This window comes from Triticum aestivum, chromosome 7D (assembly GCF_018294505.1).
Source record: "Triticum aestivum cultivar Chinese Spring chromosome 7D, IWGSC CS RefSeq v2.1, whole genome shotgun sequence".
Taxonomy (NCBI): domain Eukaryota; kingdom Viridiplantae; phylum Streptophyta; class Magnoliopsida; order Poales; family Poaceae; genus Triticum; species Triticum aestivum.
The window spans coordinates 520461523-520482385 of NC_057814.1; the positions used below are offsets into that span (position 1 = coordinate 520461523).

At 43.9% G+C, this 20863-nt stretch overlaps 1 pseudogene; it reads left to right on the top strand.

Annotated features, from left to right (window-relative positions):
• The first annotated feature begins 1471 nt into the window (after nucleotides 1-1471).
• LOC123171222 (benzyl alcohol O-benzoyltransferase-like) lies at nucleotides 1472-13970 on the top strand (annotated as a pseudogene).
• The last annotated feature ends 6893 nt before the right edge of the window (nucleotides 13971-20863 follow it).

Sequence of the window (20863 nt, forward strand, 5' to 3'; positions counted from 1 at the left end):
TCATGCCTAGTATATTCACTTATGCGTCACAAGTAGCTATATTCCTCACTTGTACCTATTCTTGGATTCGTACAAATCTGGAACCAACTCTCAACATATAAGTGAATGTCTTCGCGCTATGAGGTCAATGTCTTCAAACTATTTATCTTCAAAATCTTCTGAGAATGCATATGACCTCTTCCCCTTCCCTCGCATCTCTAATGATGTCACAGGTACATGTCCATGGGAGAATCCCTTGGTTCTCATAGTCTGCATTCATTTGCAGAGTTCTTACAGCATCACATTCATTCACCATCAGCAAGTTCCTGTCTGACCAGCAAGCAGAAGTCGTTCACTGTACTGAAGCCTTTCTGCTTGAATACAATGGCCACAGAAAAGTCAGCAAGAAAGGGCGGCAGGCAGCGCCGTGGGGGGCACATCAAAGGATTTTCCACCAGATCTCCATGAGTTGTACAAGACTGATCCTGAAGAGGATTACAATCAGCGCAAAACTCGAATCCAGTGGATTCGAAGATATTGGGCCGAGCAACGGTTCAAATACAGGTTCGTGACCAAGGAGTATGCTGAGAAGAATGCCATCAAGTGTCCTTGGGGTGATATTCTCTTTCGAAATCTTCAACCCAAGAACAGATCTGAAGCTATTGCTCAGGGTTTCTACCCCTGTATGGTCCGTGGACCATAGCCTGCTAATGCCGACCCATCATCACTGCTATGGTGTCGTGACGATAATCTGTTCAAGCGCAACTTTCAGACTGCAAAGGCATCTGCCAAAGAGAACAAGAAATCGCTTGGATTAGACTTCAACCCCGGTCCATCTGCTCCTCGGGCTGATGGCACCCGTGATGCTAAACCCAATATTGTTGGGCCCTTCTACAACCTCGAAGGTCTCATCACACACATTGTTGTTCAGGGGGCAGCCGTGGAGCATTCTGCAGACGACGCTGATTCTGATGAAACGCCTGCTCCACCTAAGCCACTGAAGCAGAAGAAACCAAAGGCTTCAAAGCCCTCTGCTGCAGCTAAAGTTTTGCGTGCGAAGCCTCTAGCCACTGCACCTCCAGAAGCAAGTGTGTAGTCTGAAGATTTTTCTCGCATCTCCAAGACCAAGAAGAAGAAGCCCATCCAGAGCTCTGCGCGAGCACTGACGCCAGCTGCCGTTTTGAGGAACGAGGATGAAGCCATTGATTTGTCAAGTGACGAAGATCTTGGCGATGATGCTCTTGAGCTGTTGATAAAGAGCAAGGAGGAGGCGGAGATCTTCAACGATCTACCTCTCTTTGATGTGCAAATATTGAATAACTTCATTGATGAACGGTTTGACAACCCAAGTGTCAGCATCGATGATCTTGAACTTCCCATTGGCATTAGTGTCTCTTTTCACAGCGCCATTGCAAATGAGCTGGCACTGGCACAGAAGATCGTTGAATTGAAGAACAAGATTGATCATGAAAAAGCCCAATTCAAGAGGAACATGGCCAATCTTAGTGCTGCTGATGTTCAACGCTTCAAGAAAATGCTGCATGAGCTCAAAGAGCAGTTTCAACATAAACGAGAAGCAGCAAAAGGATCAAGAGAACGGATGAAGCTCTTTGCCAGCAAATGTGTTCAAGTTTATAACAAAGCTGAAAAGCGCAAGGCACTTGGGCGTCCAGGCATCGACCCCAAGATGGCTGCAGAGAAGAAGCCTGCTGTGGCCCAAGCTGAAGCATTAGGGCAGGAAGCACCTCACATTGTCTTCCCTGCCAGTATGACAGGCTCGAAGCCTAAGGTCCCCATAGTTGCGTCTGAACTTAAGAAGACAAGGGCAGCTGAGGCTGAAGCCAAAAAGCGCAAGAGCAAGAACACCACTGATGATGCTCCACCGACCAAGAAGAGGAAGACAAAGAAGAAAGATCGGGCTGATCCCACAGATCCCCTTGTTGTTGAGCCAATCTCAGTTGCTCGTCCTGCGTCAGAAAACCAAGAGCGTCAGTTGATTGTTCTCGAGCCTGCTACCACAGAGGCTCCTGAAGCTAAAGAAGTTCTAGCTGTTGACCCCACCGCAGCTGAAGACATTGGTCCACAAGACAATGTAGATGATGATGAAGTCTTTCCTCAGATTGAGCACCAAATGGTATCATCGCCTGTTCTTACGAACAACAAACTCATCAGCATTCGTCGTCCATTGACGCCAATTGCTCAGGATGCATCATGGGCTGATCGCCCTCAAGACTCCCCCCGCCAAGAAGAATCACCAAGTACTCCCCCACCTCAAGTCACCACTCCGGTGCTTAACGATGATGACTATGTGGTCCAGCCAACTCCCTCTCCAAAAGCGTCGCCCACATTTCGCAGGCTTCACAAAGGACCAAGGCCACAAGTCGCTCTATCGAGCGTTCGAGAAGGAGGAGAGCAACATAACTCAGTGGCATGACAAGTGTTTCCTGAAGCCACTCCAACTGAGAACGTCTCTGCGTCTGAAGCCAAAGCTGCTGAAGACATTCCGATTGCATCAGCCGATGACCAAGAAGAACCCCATCAAGAAGAAGAGCGTGTTGCTACACCCCCTCCCAACCAAGAAGTTGTTCTCGAGGAGAACGTGTATGTGCCAGACCCTCCAGCCACTCAAGTGGAGGTTGAAAATACTGAGGCGGCCACCGACAACAACACTGAAGCCAATGACGTTGTCATGGCTGCAGCTAATGTGGCGCCTAAAGTGGACATGACCCCTCAAGCCAATGTTGCACCTGAAGCCATTGTGCAAATCGAAGCCCATGTCAATGCCGATGCTCCTGTACCACCCCCAAGGCCTCACACCATTGAGCTAGCATTTGATCGCGGCCAACCTGTCATGGTTCGTTGGCCTATTCTGGTTCCTCCTCCTGCTCCCGGACCTCAATTTGACTATCATGTGGAGCACAGGACTCAGGTCCAGAAGCCAAAGCCCAGGCTGCCAATGTTTCTAGGTACTGCAACTTCACCAGGATCGTTTAATGTGAATGGCTTCAAAGCACACAACACCTTCTTTGATAGTGCCAAGAACCCATATACAAGGCCAAGAATTTCATCTGATCAGTTTTGGAGCTATCAGAAGCGCAGTTACTATTCTTGTGTCTTATACAACCAAGGGCGCATTTTTCCCATATGCGTCTAGACTGCAAAGCCATTGCTGGCCTGCCCTGCTTGGAAGAAGCCCTTGACTGCTTCAGAGATGCCGGCCTTCTCTAGTTTGTGACCGACAAAAAGAATTGGAATGAAGAGCTTCTGTTACAATTCTATGCAACTCTTCACATTCATGGCTACAACAGGGATCCGAAGACTTGGGTCCTTGAGTGGATGACATGCAATGTACACCACGAAGCCAAAGCTCTTGATATTATTGAGCTTACTGCCATGCCCACTCCAGGTGAACTCTATGAACCTGGTTGTCAGCTTCACCGCAATGCTTTGGAGAGCATATTCCAGAAGCCTGAGCCAAACATGAGCCAAATGCTTAGCATGATGAAGCCACTGCCGCAAGACGCTAAATATCCAAAGGAACTCTTTGTTGAAGACCTAGAGTATCTGCCCCGCACTATTTATCATATCATCAGGCGAACTCTATGGCCTGTCAAAGGACATTGTCCTACAACAAAGCTTGAAGGAGCAATGAAGACATTGGTTTTCTATATCTTCAATGGCATCAGCTTCAATGCTCAGGACTTCTTCATCAGGCAACTGGCTGCATCTGGCTCTGATCTATTTGGTCTAAAGTTTTATGCTCCATGGGTAATGCGCCTCATCAAGTTTCATTCTGCTGTCAACTATCAGCCTTCTGCGCGCAATCATCTCATATTCTTGCCAGAGGTTGATATGTCTGTCGAAGCCATTTACCCAGAACCTGCCAAGGAGCCTATATATCTTCACAACGCCGATCACCAAAGCTTCACTCAACCCATTGAAGGAGTTCTTGCTACTACTCGTGTTTATCCTTTGGCTGGAAATACACGTGCACCTCATCGTGCCCATACTGAAGCCACTGAAAGCACAATTGCTCAAAGGCCTCGGAAGCGATCTCGTGTTCTCAATGACCGAGAGCTTCTCGTCGCCCTGCATCAAAAACAGGATAAGCATCATGACTGGCTGAAGCGTCAGATGCAAAGCCTCTTGGTGGATGTTAATCGCATTCGAAACCTTGCCACCAAGAATGCATTTGTCACTCATGAAACCTGTCGGCGGTCGTGGAAGAGTCTGACATTGCTGAGCTCTGAAGATGATCTTCAACAAGATGGCTTCACAGAGAGATTCAAATTTGATTCCACTCCTCCCAGGAACGCCGTCTTGCGTTGGACTCCCTCACTCGAAGACTCTAACTACTCTTCCTCAGCTGCAACTGTCAATGCCAGAGTCATTGATGACGAAGATGATGCTTCTTCATCGACTGCAACTTCGCCTCGCATCGACACTGCTCCAAGTTCTTCTGCACCACCGGACCTCAACGACGACCCTGCAACTTCACCTACTCCTCATGGGAACAAGTAGAAGCTCTATGTCTTCAAACCTTTTTGGTCCTTACTAACAAAAGGGGGAGAAGCATATGAGTTGGCAGTCTTCAAGCGGGTCCATATGGGTGGTTGTTATACTTTTTGCCAAGTGCTTACAACTCTCGCTTTTGATACATTTGGTTCTTTGAGTTGTAACACTTAAACTTGATGGTCGTCTGCTACCTTTTCTGTCAACTATGTGATGCGATGATAAATTCCGCATGTGCGACGATAAATTCCGCACGAAGTCATTTCACAGACGTCCATTTTTCATTATGCATGTCATTATCTTCGTTATATCTTTTCATGCATGATGAATTGTCTTCATAAGTTGAAGAGGATCTCCACAAGTACAACCTGCCATGTGCATTTGCATTCAAAAGCAAAACACTCATATGCACATCTTCAGGTGGAGCCTTTTGCTACTTACGAAGACAATACCTCAATCCTTTACAATTTCACATACTTTTATCCCCGTTGAAAAATTCAACCAGTTTGTCATCAATCACCAAAAAGGGGGAGATTGTAAGTGCATCTAGTGCCACCCCTAGTTGGTTTTGGAGTATTGACGACAAACCTGGTTGAGGGACTAATGTGTTTGTGAGAATTGCAGGATAACACAGGTAGTAGTCCCCCATTTCGGTTTACCTACCGGAGATGACCCCTAAAAATGTGTGAAGACATTGAAGACAATGGTGGTATGTGAAGATAATCACAACGAAGATTATGACTCGAGAACACATTCACGTGAAGACTATAGAGTGCGAAGACATAGATGTTTCGTAGTTTCCTTTTCTTCTTTGTTGAGTCATAGGAACCACCGTACTGTTAAGTGGGGTCCAAGTGAACGAAGTCAGAGTGACTGAAGTGATGCTCAACCAAATCCTATGTCTTCGAGCGAAGACAATGAGAGCAAATCTTATCCAGAGCTGGATGAGTCAGCTTTACTTGTAGCCCAAGTCAAGCTGCCGCGTGTGTTTGAAATCTGACCGTTGGAACACGTGTCAGTTCCTTAGTGACCCAGGGTCATTTCGGACAAATCAGGTCGGGTTGCCTAGTGGCTATAAATAGCCCACCCCCTACACCATAAATTGATGGCTGCTCAGAGTTAGTGCACGGCTTTTGTCGTTTGAGAGCAACCCACCTCCGAAGCCTTTGAGAGAGAGATCCTTGCGAGGACAAAGCCCAAAACACCCAGAGCCAAAGAGTGTTAGGCATCACTGAAGTCTTTCTGTCCGCGTGATCTGAAGACTTGTTACTCTTGAGAACTGTGAATCCTCCAGCCGGTTAGGCGTCACGTTCTGAGCATCCAAGAGTCATTGTGGATTGCCGGTGAACGAAGTCTGCGAAGGTTTGGAAGTCTACCTTGAAGACTTACCAGAGTGATTGGGCGAGGACTAAGTGTCCTTAGCTCAAGGGGAATAAGGTGAAGACGCGGTCTTCTGAGTTGAATCTCAGCCTCCCTAACCAGACGTACAGTTGTCACAGCAACTGGAACTGGTCCAACAAATCCTTGTCCTCACCAAGCAACTGGTTCTATCTCTTCCCTCACTTATTTACAGTTTGTCTTCGTGAAGTCATTTGCAAGCTTGCCTGATCTGTTTGACTTCACTGTGTGATGACTATTGTTGTTTGGCTTCATACTATCTTCCATCTTGGTCCATACTACCTAGCTGCTAATAGTCTTCGTGCTTTAGCTTCATTACTTGCTTGACTATGGCTTGTCTAGTGTAGTCTACCTTTCGCTGCATATCAATAGGTTGTTTCTACTGTTCGTCTTCGAAACTCTCATATTTTGAAGACTTTCATGAAAATCGCCTATTCACCCCCCTCTAGTCGATAACTAGCACTTTCAATATCATTTGACCAAGTACATTACTACTCCTTGTGATCGCATTGTTGATCCTTTGCATCCCACACCCAATGAGGATCTTGACATGATTCGCAATCTTAGAACTATCAATCTCATTGTAAAAGGATTGCCTAAAAATTTGATTGCTAGCTTACCTACTCTAGATTGTGCTTACACCATATGGAGATTTCTAGAGGAACGATTCCCAAATTATTCCTTGAAAAATCTAGATGAAATTCTCCATAAGTCTATTGCCTTGAATAGGATGAGTACTAGTGATCCTAAGTTTGATGATTGTCTATTTGAGCTTCGTGATCTCATGCGTGCCAAAGGAGATGTTAGAATTATTAGCAATATCATTTCCGAAGTCACTAGAATTCATAGAGATGAACATTGTTACGGTCATACTTCTAATGAATCACTCTCTCTAGGAATTGATCCATCACATGACGATGTTGAACATGGATACTATGATGAGGATGATGACAGTGACTATGATCTTGATGATGCAATGAGACACTTTGGTCTTATGGCTAATCTTCGCGGCTACATGGCTGGAGGAAAGGAATGGGTCCTTGATAGTGGATGTACTGATCATATGACCGGAGACAAAGATATGTTTCGTGAGCCTGCTGAAAATGACGGCCCTCGAAAGTATGTCACTTTCGGTGATAACTCAAAGGGTAAGGTGCTTGGCCTTGGTAAGGTGGCCATCTCACATGATAGCTCCATACAAAATGTTATGCTCGTTGAATCGCTTGGCTACAATTTAATTTCCGTATCTAGACTTGCTGACTTTGGTTTCAACGTCCTATTTACTGAAGTAGATTGCCAAGTGTTTCATAGAGATAATCATAAAATGGTCTTTACCGGTATCCGTAGAGGTGATCTTTACATTGTTGATTTCACTAAAAAGGCTCAACCTAGAACTTGCTTTATTGCTAAATCTTTGAAAGGATGGTTGTGGCATAGAAGGTTAGGTCATGTGGGCATGCGAAATCTTGATAAGCTTATTAAGGGTGATCATATCCTTGGAGTAAAAGATGTTATATTTGACAAGGATAGACTTTGTAGTGCTTGTCAAGCAGGAAAACAAGTTGGAGGAAGCCACCCCGTGAAGAACATCATGACCACGAGAAGACCGCTCGAGCTACTTCACATGGATCTCTTTGGTCCCAATGCCTACAAGAGTCTCGGTGGTAACTCATTTGGTCTAGTCATAGTTGATGATTTTTCAAGATTTACGTGGGTGTTCTTTCTTGATGACAAATCGCAGGTCCAAAAGATCTTCAAGAGCTTCGCTAGGAAGGCCCAAAATCAATTTGAAGTGAAGATCAAGAAGGTTCGCAGCGACAACGGAACGGAGTTCAAGAACGCGAATGTGGATACCTTTCTTGGCGAAGAAGAGATTTCACACGAGTTCTCAGCTACGTACATGCCTCAACAAAATGGAGTTGTTGAGAGGAAGAACCGGACTCTTATTGAGATGGCAAGAATGATGCTTGATGAGTACAAGACTCCAAAACACTTTTGGGCGGAAGCGGTTGAGACAGCTTGTCATGCAACAAATCGCTTGTATCTTCACAAGCTACTCGGCAAGACGGCATACGAGCTTCTCACCGGTAACAAACCCCAAGTTGGATACTTTCGAGTATTCGGCTCAAAGTGCTACATTCTTGATAGGCATCGTCGTTCTAAATTTGCTCCTAAATCTCATGAAGGTTTCCTACTTGGTTATGGCTCAAACTCTCACACTTACCGTGTCTACAACAATTTCACCCGAAAGGTTGAAGAGACGGTAGATGTGAAGTTTGATGAATCTAACGGCTCGCAAGTAGAGCCATTGCCAATTGATGTAGGAGATAAAGATCCTTCGGAAGCAATCCAAGACTTATCTATTGGCAAGGTTCGTCCAACGGAGGTGAACCCATGAAGGTTGAAGAAGCGTTGGAAGAAGCGTTGAACCCATGAAGGTTGAAGAAGCGTTGGAAGATCCGGATTGGATAAACGCCACGCATGAAGAGCTACACAACTTTGAGAGAAACCAAGTGTGGACATTGGTCGAGAATCCCGACAAAACCACAACATCATTGGTACCAAATGGGTGTTTTGCAACAAGCAAGATGAAGATGGTCAAGTCATCCGCAACAAAGCTCGTCTAGTCACCCAAGGCTACACTCAAGTCGAAGGTATGGACTACGGTGAGACATATGCCCCCGTTGCTAGACTTGAGTCCATCCGCATCTTACTTGCCTATGTTAATCACCATGATATCACTTTATACCAAATGGACATTAAAAGTGCTTTTCTGAATGGTGAAATTGAGGAGGAAGTTTATGTTAAACAACCTCCCGGCTTTGTCAATCCTAAGAAACCCGATCATGTTTAAAAACTTCACAAAGCTCTTTATGGTCTTAAACAAGCTCCTAGAGCATGGTATAAATGCTTGACCAAGTTCCTTATTGAAAAAGGCTTTGAGATTGGAAAGATAGATTCTCCTCTTTTCACTAAAAGGGTTAATGGTGAATTATTTGTATGCCAAATTTATGTTGATGATATCATATTTGGTTCGACTAACCCTCACTTTAGTGAAAAGTTTGGAAAGCTAATGTCAAAGAAGTTTGAGATGTCTATGATGAGTGAACTCAAGTTCTTTCTTGGTTTACAAATCAAGCAAACTAAGGAAGGCACCTTCGTTTCTCAAACAAAGTACACCAAGGACTTATTCAAGAAGTTCAACATGCAAGAAAGCAAAGGTATGAAAACTCCCATGCCTACTAGTGGACATCTTGACTTGACTAAGGATGGTGAACCAGTTGATCAAAAGGTTTATCGCTCCATGATTGGATCAGTGTTATATCTATGTGCCTCTCGTCCCGATATTATGCTAAGCGTGTGCATGTGTGCACGATATCAGGCGGCCCCCAAAGAATGTCATCTTAAGGCTGTGAAAAGGATAGTGAGATACTTAATACATACACCAAATTTTGGCATTTGGTATCCTAAGAGGTCTTCTTTTGATCTTGTTGGCTATTCCGACTCAGACTATGCCGGAGACAAGGTTGATAGAAAGTCCACTTCGGGTACTTGTCAATTTCTAGATCTCTTGTGTCTTGGTCTTCCAAGAAACAAAACTCGGTATCCTTATCCACCGCCGAAGCGGAATACATTGCCACCGGTTCATGTTGTGCTCGATTACTTTGGATGACCCAAACTCTCAAAGATTATGGGATCAATGTGAAACATGTTCCATTTCTTTGTGACAATGAAAGTGCTATTAAGATTGCTCATAATCCCGTGCAGCATTCTCGAACTAAGCATATTGAAGTTCGTCATCATTTCATTCGAGATCATGTTGCTAAAGGGGACATTGATCTTAAGCATGTTCGTATCGATAAGCAATTGACGGATATATTCACCAAACCACTTTATGAGAAAGTCTTTTTTCATTTGAGAGGTGGGTTGAACATTATTGATGCTTCAAACTTGGAGTAGGAACTCCTTTGGATACATGCAAGGCATGAATCTATGACTAATCCTTGATTTTTCCTCTTATGATGATCTTCATATGTCTTGGATATATTTGCACCCTTGCATGTTATCTAACCCTTGTAGGTACTTGGATGAATCTAAATCTATGAGATTGCAAATCACTCACATCTTGAGCAATCTCTACATCACCAAGTCGCTACAATACGGTGGTTGATGACAAGGAAGCACGAAAATCTTCAACATATCCTTTGACAAATTCTATCAAATTTCATTTGGTATCAAGTTTCATGATTGTCATTTTGGATACACAAGTGCTCTTCCTTGCAAAAACTAACCCATGTAGGTAGATGAACTCAAATTCCAAGTGGTGCTCCCAACTCTTGATGAGCTTCATCAACCTTGAGCAACCCACACAAGTTCAACTACATGATCAAGATCAATACCGCCACCCAAGGTATGTTATTTCATCTTAGAGAAGCTTTACTCCAAGTCATGGGTCAAAGCAACTCAACAAGATGTGAATACATCAAGATGCTTAAACGAAAAATGGTAACCCCATTTTGAGCTTAAATGATGAGTATGACTTATGATCAAGTGTTCTCACTTGACTCCTTAGTCAATATACTCTAACATAGGTGCCTTTGTCACCGCCAAATTCTAGATGAAGTTCTCTAGTGTTCCCTTGAGTTTCTGCATATTGTCCTTTGCATATTTGTTCTCTTTCCAAAAAAACATCATCTAGATTTTCGTTTCTCTGTTTTGTTCTGCATTCCATGTATCCAATTTATTGCAAATCTTTCAGTTAATTCCTTGCAAATCCATGTGAGATCTTATTTGCCTAGTGAGCTGAGGTGACAAGTGTTTTCTCTGTAATAAACTCGGTTTCACTGATCTGTTGCTTTCGGTCCAACCAAATCCTTTCGGTGCTACCGACGAAAACAACTCGGTGTCACCGACTTCTATCCAGAAAAGATAATTTGCTACTTGTTCCTGTTTTTTTTGTTAACCTCCACTCAATGATTCTTGTCCTCTACCAGCATCACATTCAACATACTGCTCTGCTTTGTGCCTCAAGGACCAAACCCATTTGTAACAAAATCCAGAAGAGCCCTTCTTGGAAATTGATGTCAAAGGGGGAGAGAGAGATCACATCAAAGCTTAATCATTTTATTAGGGGGAGAGAGTTCTTCAACAGGGAGAATTAAAGGCCCCAGATGCTTGGTGTTCAAGAGGAGAGAAGTCACATGTCTTTAAGAGGGGAAATACATGTTCATATTTGGTTGTTTTGCATTTGCTATGTTTTTCTTTCTTTGCTCTGATTTTTCTGTTCCCTATCTTCACCCAGTATCCCATGCAAGATTCAGGGGGAGCAAGACATCTAAGGGAAGGAAATCTTTGAATTCATTGCATATCTTTACCTTTGGGGACATGTCTATATCCAATAGAGTACTTAGTACTCACTCTCTACATGTCATCCCAGTCTTGGTACTCTTGTGGTTCCTTTTGTTGCTTTGGCTAGTAGATGTACTTGTGTTATCTAACCTTGTTTACTCAGGTTCATTACTTCCTAAGCCAACTCAAGATCACAAGGTAAGTATATGCATCACACTCATGTGCATAAGGATCTCTTGCTGATGTACATACTTTTTGCAAGAAGGACTCATGAGCATGAAGGTACATTTTCTATACTCACATCATTTGCTCTGATGCATATAGCCAAGATACATGTAACACATTGCTTACTCTGTCATGCTTATGCATTCACATGCTCCATATTTACATGATTGCATACATGTAGGGGGAGCCTATGCATGTTACATGTCTTTCCAAAGCTTTACTTGTTATTCTCTATATCTTTATCTAAAGCTTTGATGTATGTTGTCATCAATTACCAAAAAGTGGGATATTGAAAGCACAAAGTGCTCCCTGGTGATTTTGGTAATTAATGTCAACATATCTCTTGTTGGACTAATGCTTTCATTTAGTATGTTTCAGATAAGTTCAACAATGGAGTGGCACGGAGTAGAGGATGTGGAACCCCTTCAAGATGATGAGGACAAAGGATTGGCTCGAGCTCAAAGCTCAAGACTCTACATTTTACTTTTAATGATCCAAGATCACATTGAGTCCATAGGAAAATCCAATACTATTAAAAGGGAATGAGGTGTTGCTTAATGGGTTACTTGCTCAAAATGCTTAGTGATATGCTCCAAAAACCCTCAACTACTTTCTCATATCCACATATGTCCCAAACCAAAAGTCAAACTCGGCCCCACCGAAATTTTCTATCCGACGCCACCGAGTTCATTTGACATAGCCACTGCCAGAAACCCTAGTCTTTTCGGTCTCACCGATAGGGATCTCGGTCTCACCGAGATGGGATTTCAATCTCTCTATTTCCCTTCGTAATGTTTCGGTCCAACCGAGATGAGCGATCGGTCCCACCGAGATTGCAATGCAAACTCTCTGTTTTCCCTTCGTAACGTTTCGGTCCAACCGAGATGAGCGAATCGGTCCCATCGAGTTTGCCTGACCAACTCTCTGGTTAGCTTATTACCAAAGTCGGTCCAACCGAGTTTGAGTAATCAGTCCAACCGAGATTACGTTATGCCCTAACCCTAATGATATCGGTCCCACCGAGTTGACATGTCGGTCCCACCGAAAATCCTAACGGTCACATTATGAACTAAATCGGTCCGACCGAGTTTTCTGATTCGGTCCCACCGAGTTTGGTAAATTGTGTGTAACGGTTAGATTTTGTGTGGAGGCTATATATACCCGTCCACCCACTCTTCATTCGTGGAGAGAGCCATCAGAACATGCCTACACTTCCAACATACATTTTCTGAGAGAGAACCACCTACACTTGTGTTGAGGTCAAGATATTCCATTCCAACCACATAAATCTTGATCTCTAGCCTTCCCCAAGTTGCTTTCCACTCAAATCATCTTTCCACCAAATACAATCCTATGAAAGAGAGTTGAGTGTTCGGGAGACTATCATTTAAAGCACAAGAGCAAGGAGTTCATCATCAACACACCATCTATTACCTTTTGGAGAGTGGTGTCTCCTAAATTGGTTAGGTGTCACTTGGGAGCCTCCGTCAAGATTGTGGAGTTGAACCAAGGAGTTTGTACGGGCAAGGAGATCGCCTATTTCGTGAAGATCTACCCTAGTGAGGCAACTCCTTCGTGGGCGATGGCCATTGTGGGATAGACAAGGTTGCTTCTTCATGGACCCTTCGTAGGTGGAGCCCTCCGTGGACTCGCGCAACCGTTACCCTTCGTGGGTGGAAGTATCCATCAACGTGGATGTATGATAGCACCACCTATCGGAACCACGGATAAAAAATCTCCGTGTCTTCAATTGCGTTTGCACACTTCAATCCAATCCCTTTACATTCTTGCAACTTGCATGATTTACTTTTCGCTGCTCATATACTCTTGTCATGCTTGCTTGATATGTATTGTGAATGTTTGAACTTGTGCTAAAACTTCACTTCAACTTAAAAAAATTAGAAACTACAACTTTTCTTGCGAAGTGTCTATTCAACCCCCCCCCCTAACACCTCTTCTCAATCTTTTCAGGCGTGCATCTGGCTGGGCCGCACGGCGGCGCTCGGGTACGGCGCCGACGAGGAGGTGCGGCTGTCCTTCATCGTGAACGCGCGCGGCCGCCGCGATGTGCTGCTCCTGGAGGGCTTCTACGGGAACGCGTTCGCCTACTCCGTGGCGGCGATCACGGCCGGGGAGCTGTGCGCACGCGGGCTGGGCTACGCGCTGGAGCTGGTGAAGAAGGCCAAGTCGGCAGTGACGTACGACTACCTGTTGTCGATGGCGGACCTGATGGTGCTCGGGGGCGGCCACTGTTCACGCTGTCGCAGACGTACATCGTGTCGGACGTGAGCCACGCTGGGTTCAAGAGCGTGGACTTCGGGTGGGGCGAGGCGGTGTACGGCGGGCCGGCCAAGGACGGCGAGGGGCCGATCCCCGGCGTGACCAACTACTTCTCCAGGTCCAAGAACGGCAAGGGAGAGGAGGGCACCGTGGTGCCCATCAGCCTGCCCAAGAACGCCATGGACAAGTTCCAGCTCGACGTGGAATGCCTCACCGCCGAGATCTAAGCTGGGCGCGATCGACCACCTGCCCACGTACGTACGTACTCTTGCAGCCGCATATACTACAAAGCATACATCGTCACGTACCACGCAACGCGTTGGTGGGCCATATAAGTGCATCTCCATGGATGAGGGTGATATTCTGACTGACTAAGTTTTGCTGTTGTGCTTATTATTTATCCGTGTGTGGTATGTAGAATTGCCAACAGTGTACAACATGCATGTTCTGTCCCTGCAATTTGTATGGATTTTTCCCGCAAAAAATGAATAAATAATTGTATGTAATTAATGGATCTACTACTATTAAGGAATGAAAGGCCACCCGCAGAAAAAAAGAAGGAATGAAAGGCGTGGTCCTGCAATCTCAAACTTGGCGGAACAAGGGGGTGGATCAACAACTACACAGAGCATTTTGGATATGATGTGATGTTCAGAGTACATCAAAATGAGCGACAACAACCACTCCCGTGGAGGCATGAGACCACTTTGGATGTTGAACTCTGTTCTGGTTTGGTTTCCGTGGAGTAGGGCTTGGGGCTTGGTCCTTTGATCCTAAAGAAAACGGCATCGTTGACACTACTTTCACTGTGCGGATATGCACGCTTTGTCGTGCCGGAAATTGTTGCGAAGATTTCTCAATTACGTATGCCAACTATCTAATACACTAATGCATGTAAGTTCACAATGTTAACTACTCGCTTCGTCCCATAATGTAAAACATTTTTTCAAGCTACGTCTTATATTATGTGACGGAGTGAGTAGTTTTTTGTTTTTGTGATGGACATAATGTTAAATAGTTCAATAGGAGAATTTGTAGTACGAATGTACGATGATTGATCCATGTCAAAGTTCTTTTGTCGTGGCTGAAAACGAAATGAAGCATGCTAGAAAGAAAATGTCACACATATTCTAAAAGCGCCACCAACCAAGGATAATCATGTTAGAAAAACAAGAATAATAGCACATTTCATGTAGTACATCAAATGGGGAACCAAGTTAAAATTACGAGTCAAAAACTACTAAATGCAACAGAGTAATACATACACACAAAAAAGCTATATAAGGAGAAATAAAATTGCTCAGAAGATGAATAACTCATTTGAAGTAAATATAATGAAGTGAAAAAATATAAGACAAATTAAGCATCTAAAATATATGATTCACAGGTATGCTGGTACATATCTATTGGAAAATAATGTTATTTTTTCACAAAAAATTACTTTAAACATTCAATTTGTAAGCTTGAAACATTTTTACATGTCTAGTTTGAGGGGGAAAGATTGATATTTGCAAGCCTTGTTGCTAAGTACACTTATTTATGGAGATCCCAGCTCTAAATTAGCACTTGCATGAAAAGGAAGTCAAATTAGAGAGCCCAAGAAGCTACGGATAGGGAGACTTAACAAAATTTAAAACTCATTATATATTTGTATATGGCTATGTTCACCCCTTCAATTAAAGAGCATGGCACCGTATGTCATCCGTTTTGTGTGCATATTTCTACAAGTTATGTCCACCCCTTCAATCGAAGAGCATAAATCATCTGTGGTAAAAAAATCACCTTCATGAAATAATTGCATTTATTGTTTGACCACATAGAGAACACATACCTGAATGATGTAATACACCACACCCTACGTGTGAAAAAATAAACATAAAATTCAAAGAAGGAAAAAACTATAAATACACCAGGAAGTTAGTGAAGAGAGTCGAAGAGAGTGCCTCCAGGAAATGGAGAGATCTACACAAGCAGGTAAAGTGTGTTGGAAATATGCCCTAGAGGCAATAATAAAATGGTTATTATTGTATTTCCTTGTTCATGATAATTGTCTGTTGTTCATGCTATAATTGTATTAACTGGAAACCGTAATACATGTGTGAATACATAGACCACAACATGTCCCTAGTAAGCCTCTAGTTGACTAGCTCGTTGATCAATAGATGGTTATTGTTTCCTGACCATGGACATTGGATGTCATTGATAACGGGATCACATCATTAGGAGAATGATGTGATGGACAAGACCCAATCCTAAACATAGCACAAAATCGTGTAGTTCGTTTGCTAGAGCTTTTCTAATGTCAAGTATCATTTCCTTAGACCATGAGATTGTGCAACTCCCGGATACCGTAGGAATGCTTTGGGTGTACCAAACGTCACAACGTAACTGGGTGGCTATAAAGGTGCACTACAGGTATCTCCGAAAGTGTCTGTTGGGTTGGCACGAATCGAGACTGGGATTTGTCACTCCGTATGACGGAGAGGTATCTCTGGGCCCACTCGGTAATGCATCATCATAATGAGCTCAATGTGACCAAGTGTTTGGTCACGGGATCATGCATTACGGTACGAGTAAAGTGACTTGCCGGTAACGAGATTGAACAAGGTATTGGGATACCGACGATCGAATCTCGGGCAAGTAACGTACCGATTGACAAAGGGAATTGTATACGGGATTGATTGAATCCTCGACATCGTGGTTCATCCGATGAGATCATCGTGGAACATGTGGGAGCTAACATGGGTATCCAGATCCCGCTGTTGGTTATTGACCGGAGAGTCGTCTCGGTCATGTCTGCATGTCTCCCGAACCCGTAGGGTCTACACACTTAAGGTTCGGTGACGCTAGGGTTGTAGAGATATTAGTATGCGGAAATCCGAAAGTCGTTCAGAGTCCCGGATGATATCCCGGACGTCCCGAGGAGTTCCGGAATGGTCTGGAGGTAAAGATTTATATATGGGAAGTCCTATTTTGGCCACCGGAAAATGTTCGGGATTTTTCGGTATTGTACCAGAAAGGTTCTAGAAGGTTCCGAAGTGGGGCCAACCTGCATGGGGGGACCCACATGAACGTGGGTAGTGGGGGCAAGGCCCCACACCCCTGGTCAAGGCGCACCAAGATCCCACCTTAGAAGGAATAAGATCATATCCCGAAGGGATAAGATCAAGATCCCTAAAAAAGGGGATAACAATCGGTGGGGAAGGAAAATGATGGGATTTCTTTCCCCCACCTTTGCCAACGCCCCAATGGACTTGGAGGGCAAGAAACCAGCCCCCTCCACCCCTATATATAGTGGGGAGGCGCATGGGAGCAGCACCCCAAGCCCTGGCGCCTCCCTCCCTCCCGTGACACCTCTTCCTCCCCGCTTGCGCTTGGCGAAGCCCTGCCGGGATCCCGCTACTTCCACCACCACGCCGTCGTGCTGCTGGATCTCCATCAACTTCTCCTCCCCCTTGCTGGATCAAGAAGGAGGAGACGTCCCCGCTCCGTACGTGTGTTGAACGCGGAGGTGCCGTCCGTTCGGCGCTAGGATCATCGGTGATTCGGATCACGACGAGTACGACTCCATCAACCCCGTTCTCTTGAACGCTTCCGCTCGCGATCTACAAGGGTATGTAGATGCACTCCTCCCCTCTCGTTGCTAGCATCTCCTAGATTGATCTTGGTGACACGTAGGAAAAATTTTAATTTCTGCTACGTTCCCCAACAGTGGCATCATGAGCCAGGTCTATGCGTAGATTCTATGCACGAGTAGAACACAAAGTAGTTGTGGGCGATGATTTGTTCAATTTGCTTGCCGTTACTAGTCTTATCTTGATTCGGCGGCATTGTGGGATGAAGCGGCCCGGACCGACCTTACACGTACTCTTACGTGAGACAGGTTCCACCGACTGACATGCACTTGATGCATAAGGTGGCTAGCGGGTGTCTGTCTCTCCCACTTTAGTTGGATCAGATTCAATGAAAAGGGTCCTTATGAAGGGTAAATAGCAATTGGCATATCACCGTTGTGGCTTTTGCGTAGGTAAGAAACGTTCTTGCTAGAAACCCATAACAGCCACGTAAAACATGCAACAACAATTAGAAGACGTCTAACTTGTTTTTGCAGGGTATGCTATGTGATGTGATATGGCCAAAAGGATGTGATGAATTATATATGTGATGTATGAGATTGATCATGTTCTTGTAATAGGAATCACGACTTGCATGTCGATGAGTATGACAACCGGCAGGAGGCATAGGAGTTGTCTTAATTTATTGTATGACCTACGTGTCAATGAAAACGCCATGTAATTACTTTACTTTATTGCTAACCGTTAGCCATAGTAGTAGAAGTAATAGTTGGCGAGACAACTTCATGAAGACATGATGATGGAGATCATGGTGTCATGCCGGTGACGAAGGTGATCATGCCGCGCCTCGAAGATGGAGATCAAAGGCGCAAGATGATATTGGCCATATCATGTCACTTTATGATTTGCATGTGATGTTTGTCATGTTTACATCTTATTTGCTTAGAACGACGGTAGCATAAATAAGATGATCCCTCACTAAAATTTCAAGAGATGTGTTCCCCCTAACTGTGCACCGTTGCGAAGGTTCGTTGTTTCGAAGCACCACGTGATTATCGGGTGTGATAAATTCTAACGTTCGCATACAACGGGTGTAAGCCAGATTTACACATGTGAAACACTTAGGTTGACTTGACGAGCCTAGCATGTACAGACATGGCCTCGGAACACAAGAGACCGAAAGGTCGAACATGAGTCGTATAGTAGATATGATCAACATGGAGATGTTCATCGATGATGACTAGTCCGTCTCACGTGATGATCGGACACGGCCTAGTTGACTCGGATCATGTATCACTTAGATGACTAGAGGGATGTCTATCTGAGTGGGAGTTCATTAAATAATTAGATGAACTTAATTATCATGAACATAGTCAAAAGGTCTTTGCAAATTATGTCGTAGCTTACGCTTTAGTTCTACTGTTTAAGATATGTTCCTAGAGAAAATTTAGTTGAAAGATGATAGTAGCAATTATGCGGACTGGGTCCGTAAACTGAGGATTGTCCTCATTGCTGCACAGAAGGCTTATGTCCTTCATGCACCGCTCGGTGTGCTGAACCTCGAGCGTCGTTTGTGGATGTTGCGAACATCTGACATACACATTTTGATGACTACGTGATAGTTCAATGCGTAATGTTGAACGGTTTAGAATTGAGGCACCGAAGACATTTTGAAACGTCCCGGAACATATGAGATGTTCCAAGAGCTGAAATTGGGATTTTAGGCTCATGCCCATGTCAAGAGGTATGAGACCTCTGACAAGTTTCTTAAGCCTGCAAACTAAGGGAGAAAAGCTCAACCGTTGAGCATGTGCTCAGATTGTCTGAGTACTACAATCGCTTGAATCAAGTGGGAGTTAATCTTCCAGATGAGATAGTGATGGTTCTCCAAAGTCACTGCCACCAAACTACTAGAGCTTCGTGATGAACTATAACAAATCAGGGATAGATATGATGATCCTTGAGCTATTCGCGATGTTTGACACCACGAAAGTAGAAATCAAGTAGGAGCATCAATTGTTGATGGTTAGTAAAACCGCTAGTTTCAAGAAGGGCAAGGGAAAGAAGGGATACTTCATGAAACGGCAAATCAGTTGCTGCTCTAGTGAAGAAACCCAAGGTTGAACCCAAACCCGAGACTAAGTGCTTCTGTAATGAGGGGAACGGTCACTGAAGCAGAACTACCCTAGATACTTGGTAGATGAGAAGGTAGGCAAGGTCGACAAAAGTATATTGGATATACATTATATTAATGTGTACTTTACTAGTACTCCTAGTAGCACCAGGGTATTAGATACCGGTTCGGTTGCTAAGTGTTGGTAACTCGAAATAAAAGGCTACGGAATAAACGGAGACTAGCTAAAGGTGAGATGACAATATGTGTTGGAAGTGTTTCCAAGGTTGATGTGATCAAGCATCGCATGCTCCCTCTACCATCAAGATTGGTGTTAAACCTAAATAATTGTTATTTGGTGTTTGCGTTGAGCATAGACATGATTGGATTATGTTTATCGCAATACGGTTATTCATTTAAGGAGAATAATGGTTACTCTGTCTATTTGAATAATACCTTCAATGGTCTTGCACCTAAAATGAATGGTTTATTGAATCTCGATCGTAGTGATACACATGTTCATGCCAAAAGATATAAGATGGTAATGATAGTACCACATACTTGTGGCACTGCCACTTGAGTCATATTGGTATAAAACGCATGAAGAAGCTCCATGTTGATGGATCTTTGGACTCACTCGTTTTTGAAAAGATTGAGACATGCGAACCATGTCTATTAGTATATATGCATGAAGAAAGTCCATACAGATGGATCGTTTGGACTCACTTGATTTTGAATCACTTGAGACATGCAAATCATACCACATGGGCAAGATGACTGAAAGGCCTCCTTTCAGTGAGATGGAACAAGAAAGCAACTTGTTGGAAGTAATACATTTTGATGTGTGCAGTCCAATGAGTGCTGAGGCATGCAGTGGATATCGTTATGTTCTTGCTTCACAAATGATTTGAGTAGATGCTGAGTATATTTACTTGATGAAACACAAGTCTGAATTATTGAAAGGTTCAAGTAATTTCAGAGTGAAGTTGAAGATCGTCGTGACAAGAGGATAAAATGTCTATGATATGATCATAGAGATGAATATCTGAGTTACGAGTTTGGCACACAATTAAGACATTGTGGAAATTGTTTCACAACTAATACTGCCTGGAACACCATAGTGTGATGGTGTGTCCGAACATCATAACTACACCCTATTGGATATGGTGCATACCATGATGTCTCTTATCGAATTACCGCTATCGTTTATGGGCTAGGCATTAGAGGCAACCACATTCACTTTAAATAGGGCACCACACAATTCCGTTGAGACGACACCGTATGAACTATGGTTTAGAGAAACCTAAGCTGTCGTCTCTTAAAAGTTTGGGGCTGCGACGCTTATGTGAAAAAGTTTCAGGCTGATAAGCTCGAACCCAAAGCGGATAAATGCATCTTCATAGAATACCCAAAATAGTTGGGTATACCTCCT